The sequence below is a fragment of the Pan paniscus genome, chromosome 3, assembly GCF_029289425.2.
Source record: "Pan paniscus chromosome 3, NHGRI_mPanPan1-v2.0_pri, whole genome shotgun sequence".
NCBI classification, from domain to species: domain Eukaryota; kingdom Metazoa; phylum Chordata; class Mammalia; order Primates; family Hominidae; genus Pan; species Pan paniscus.
Genome location: NC_073252.2, coordinates 108485497 through 108491024, shown reverse-complemented (window position 1 = coordinate 108491024; position 5528 = coordinate 108485497). Strand labels below are relative to the sequence as shown.

Below are 5528 nucleotides of genomic sequence, written 5' to 3'. Positions count from 1 at the left end.
GGCCTTCTTTACCTGTGATCCACCTGGACTGAGTGAGCACATTTATTTACGAAAATGTGTGCAGGCCAGGTGCGGTGGCTCACACATGTAATCCCAGCACTTTGGGAGGCCGAGGCAGGCAGATCATGAGGTCAAGAGATGAAGACCATCCTGGCCAACATGGTGAAACCCCGTCTCCACTAAAAATACAAAAAAATTGGCTGGGCATAGTGGCACGCGCCTGTAGTCTCAGCTACTTGGGAGGCCGAAGCAGGAGAATTGCTCAAACCTGGGAGGTGAAGGTTGCAGTGAGCCAAGATCGCGCCACTACACTCCAGCCTGGTGACAGAGTGAGACTCCATCAAAAAAGAAAGAAAGAAGGAAAGAAAGAAATGAAAGGAAGGAAGGAAGGAAAGAAGGAAGGAAGGAAGGAAGGAAGGAAGGAAGGAAGGAAGGAAGGAAGGAGGGAAGGAAGGAAATGTGTGCAAACTGAACAGTCCATAGGCCCTGGCCAAAGGAGAAAAATAGAAGAGCCCAACCACTGCTTTAAGGAAACATTTTTCAAAGTGTCATGTGAGATTTATTCTGCAACCAAATCATCTTGAAATTGTATTTTTTTAAAAAGTGTATATGTGGGATTCACCTCAATTGAACGAATCAGAATCCCTGCTACTAAGACCTTAAGAGACTCTTCTGCTGAACTCAAGTTTAAGAAACACTAACCTGGGGACCTCAGAAATCTAATTCCTTGCCTTCTCCAATCTACCTTCTAGTCAAGAGAAAACTAGAAGGAACAATGCATTTAGTAAATAATTATAGATTCAGTGTTATGAGAGCTAAAATGCGAGAGAGAATTCTGGATGGAAAGGGATGAACAAGAGACTCTTATTAATTGCAAAAATATGTTTTCCCCCAATAATACATGTCTCACTTAGTGGTCATCATCTGGCCACTGGAAGCCAGCACAGAACATTTCCCCCCCATAAACAGCATTGATCAGCACAGTGATTTTTGAAATTTGAATTATCTATGAGCATTTTAGACATAAAAAGATATGGAGTCCTTCCTGAAAAGTCAGATCGGCAATAATTGGTTATCACTGAGTAGTAGACACCCCCTTTAGATGGGTATTTGCAGTTGATTTTACAATATCCCCAACATTCTCTCTTCTCCCCATGAGAGTGCCACTTGACATTTATCAATAAGCTTATGCTGGTTTTGTTGCTGTTCAATTAAGAAGAAAGTAAAAGAGCAACACTAGAAAGATGGTGGAGCAAGAGCAAAGAAAAACTCCTTTGGTTCTAGAAAATCTCCTGAAAAAGAGGAAGGCTTATCAAGCCCTCAAAGCCACCCAGGCAAAGCAGGCAGTTTGGCAAAGAAGGAGCAGAGGAAAGGAAAAGGGCTCCGATTTAAATGACTGGAATCATTCCTACATGATTCCTGGTGGCAGAAACGTGACGAGGTGTGTCTCAGATGACTAGTAGTAAAACCTCACATCTTGGAATTGCCAAATAAACATTCCTTGGCCTTTGCTGTACACATAGAAAGGACTGATAGCGTGAGTTTACTGCTGCAGAGAACCATTGCAAGACTTCGCCTGAAGAAAATTTTTAGTGGTGTCTTTGTAAAAGTCACCCCCTAGAACCTAAAAATGCTGTGTATAGTGGAACTTTATGTGACCTGGGGATTTCCAAATCTGAAGTGTGTCCGGGAACTCACTTTGAAACATGGACAAGCCAAGGTCAAGAATAAGACCATCCCTCTGACACACAACACAGTGATTGAGGAGCACCTGGGGAAGTTTGGCTCATTTGTTTGGAAGACCTCATTCATGAAACTGCCCTCCCAGGGAAGCATTTCTAGGAGATCTCATGGTTCTTGCGCCCTATCCACCTCTCAGTGGCCCATCATGCTACCCAAAATAGAGTGGGCTTCCTCAAGGAGATGGGCACACCTGGCTATCAGGGTGAATGCATCAATCAGCTCATCCACCAGCTGAACTAGACCCAGGTGCCAAACTGCAGTAAATTTTTATCAATGAAGTAGAAGCATGTGTTTTTGTGTTTTGGGAGGAAATTTTTATCAAGTATCTTCAGAGATTATTTCCTGCTTTATCTTCAAAAACTGGAAAGGAAGGGTCAAAGAAAAGACAATAGATGGCCAGCTGTGGTGGCTCACATCTGTAATCCCAGCACTTTGGGAGGCTGAGGCGGGCGGATCACCTGAGGTTGGGAGTTCGAGACTAGCCTGACCAACATGGAGAAACCCTGTCTCTACTAAAAATACAAAAATTAGCCGGGCGTGGTGGAGCATGCCTGTAATCCTAGCTACTCGGGAGACTGAGGCAGGAGAATCGCTTGAACCCGGGAGGTGGAGGTTATGGTGAGCCGAGATCGCGCCACTGCATTCCAGCCCTGGCAACAAGAGTGAAACTCTGTCTCAAAAAAAAAAAGAAGAAGACAGTAGCTTATGTTCATGGCAAGCACCTCTCTTCACAGTCCAGTTCCAAGGAAAAATGCCAGCGTTTTCTACATTGGCTGCCGCCTCATCTGAAATCAGCACATTCCATGGAAGAAGGCGATCTGCTTTGTTGCATCTTCTATCCCAGGGTTTAATGTTGGTAACTGAGTAACTCTAGCTTTTGTACAAGGTCCCTAAGACTCCTGCAGTCGTCGACCAAGCCCAGGGACATAATTGAATCTGGAGATTCCTGGGGCCTTGTTTTGAAAAAGACTTGAAATACACGTAGGGAGAAAGGCACAAAAATAAATGTTCACTTGTCTCTGCAAAAGAAAAAAAGAAGAAGAAGGAGAAGAAAGTAAAAGATTATCATTTAGGGGTTGCCATTCATTACCCGCATGGCCCTGGCCCCTGGAAGCATTTGAGTTTGAAAACTCAAGCAATGTTTAAGGAACCCCTAATCCCAGCCATCCTGACCCCACTGTTTGCGAAATCTAGACAGATGAGATTACTTTGTCAGAAACCTAGGCTTTCCATTTTGTATAATTTTGCCCATAAGCAGCATTCTTTATCAAAACTCTTGGAGTGCAATTCAGAGGAGGCATTTGAATACATGAAATCATCTATTCGACAGAGGGGGAAAACACTACCTCTAAAAATGTCTTCCAGCATGTTGAAAAAGCACTCAATTTGGAGGCAACAAAGCCAAGCCAATATTGACTGCACAAACAATAGGGTACTTCTTTTCAGATCAAGCAAGACATGCATACATAGGAAACTTTCAAAATAGAATTTTCGCAATCTGCTAGTGAAATAATTTAAGAAGTATGCATAACATTTTACATTTTATAAAATGACATTATACTACTCCTTTCTATGTTCACAGCAACCCTGCAGAGGTTATATTACTATCTCATTGTATAGATCAGGACTCTTCTATTTAGTAGTGAACTGATTTATGTAAGGTCAAATGGTACTAACCACTACTAACCAGCAAAGCTGGAGTCAGACATAGTTCTTTTGACCTAAATGTATTATTCTCTCCAATACAAAACAACCACATTCCATTATTTGCCTCTCACTAAAATTTCAGAAATATATTCATAAAAATAAAGCCAGAAGGGATATAGCACTGCAAATCATACTAACCATCAGGAGACATCTCACATCCCAGGCATTCAGATCTTTATTTCCCCCAAACAAAATAGAGAAATAAAAAGATAACTACTTTAAACAATTTTTCTTCCTGTTCAGGTTTTAAAAACAATGTTTTTGTTTTTATGTTCTAGATGATTAGTCAAGATATTTACTAGAGGCAATGAAAGGTCACGGAAATACTTATGCTACAGACAAGTTCATTGAAAATTTCAACAAGGAAGTGTGTATAGACACAGCCTATTAAAGCTGAAAGAGATTCTAAAATTGTGTAACCTGATTCTCTTATTTCTAGATGAGGATGCGGAGCCCAGAAAAATGGCATTATTTCTAAAGCTGACATGTAAACCCCCAATCTCCAAAACCCTAAGAGTGTACCTTTCTCATTAATTTCTGAGTTCATCCTTTTTGTTCATATTATAACTGTGATCTTTTCTCCCTTCATATTTTCTGTTTGGGAAGCGATTTCTTAATAATTGGCCTGTTAGAGTTTATTTCTCTTCTGGTGTTCATCTTTGTATAAGAGTTATTGTTAAGTAATATATGGTAACTTAGTGGCAGTGAAACCACCACTCAAACCAAAATCTAGGGCCTTGTCCAAAACATGCTACAAATGAACATACACTCCTCTCCGTCCAATCTTTCCATACCACTTTATACACAATCTCTCCTTATGCTGAATCTTATATTCAGTCTTGCTGCCTTCTATATATGGGTCTATTGCATCTGTGTGTGCTCCTAAAAAGTTTGCATGTGTGTCTGGAAATAAACCATTAGATTAAGAATATTCACTCTTTAGTTTTTATTTTTTGTTTTGTTTTGTTTTGCTCATCTCTTTTCTTCTTCTCACACTCTAACAATGATATCTTCAAACAGTAATTAACTTTCTGCATTTCTCTCTAGCAACTCTTTTTTTCACAGACTTGATTCCCTCAGGCTTCAAACTCCAGAACCTTCACCTCTCACTTGGATTCCGATGATGCTATAGTAGATTTCTAATCTCTACCCACCTCTAATGACATCATCTTAATTGCTTACGTAATTGGACATTGTTCTTTGAATTCAGAATTTTTAAAGCTAGTAGTTACATAAGCAGAATATGCAGGTACAAAAAAAGAAATAAAGTTACTAAATATATACTCTAAAGAAATCAAGGTGGCCTGGCACAGTGGCTCACAGTTGTAATCCCAGCACTTTGGGAGGCCAAGGTGGGTGGATCATGAGGTCAGGAGTTTGAGACCAGCCTGGCCAAGGTGGTGAAACCTCGTCTCTACTAAAAATACAAAAATTAGCCTGGCGTGGTGGTGGGCACCTGTAATCCCAGCTACTCAGGAGGCTGAGGCAGGAGAATCACTTGAACCCAGGAGGCTGAGGTTGCAGTGAGCCGAGATCGCGCCACTGCACTCCAGCCTGGGCAACAAGAGCGAGACTGCATCTCAAACAAACAAACAAACAAAAAAATTAAGGTTTGGCTAGGAAAAATTAAATAGCAGAGATAATATTTAAGTTGGAGGAAGAACCTCATGGAGAAGAGTCACCATTCCAGGCACAGAAAACAGAAACCTGGACTTTCACATGACAATTATTTTTACCTTATCTAAGCTACAGTTACTTGAGCTCTTTCTATTTCTTATCTCTGAACCTAATTATAGCTAAAATGTTGGTTTCTGTGGGCCATAAAATAATAATGGCTAACATGAACTGCTTATTTATTAGTTTCCAAGACAGGTGTGAAGAACCGAACATCTATTACCTCATTTAATCTTCATACAACTCTCTGAGTTGGTTGCCACTATCATTCTCATTTTAGATAAAGCTTTTTCTTTTAAAGCACCTGGTTCAGGGTCCTAGAGTCAGAAAGTGATTGAGCTAGGATTCCACTCTTAACCACATCTCCATTCTTCTCTCTCTCACAGGTACTTCATAACAACATA

General features: G+C 40.6%; 1 pseudogene; it reads left to right on the top strand.

Annotated features, from left to right (window-relative positions):
• The first annotated feature begins 1241 nt into the window (after window positions 1-1241).
• Window positions 1242-2940, top strand: LOC106634705 (large ribosomal subunit protein uL30-like 1; annotated as a pseudogene).
• The last annotated feature ends 2588 nt before the right edge of the window (window positions 2941-5528 follow it).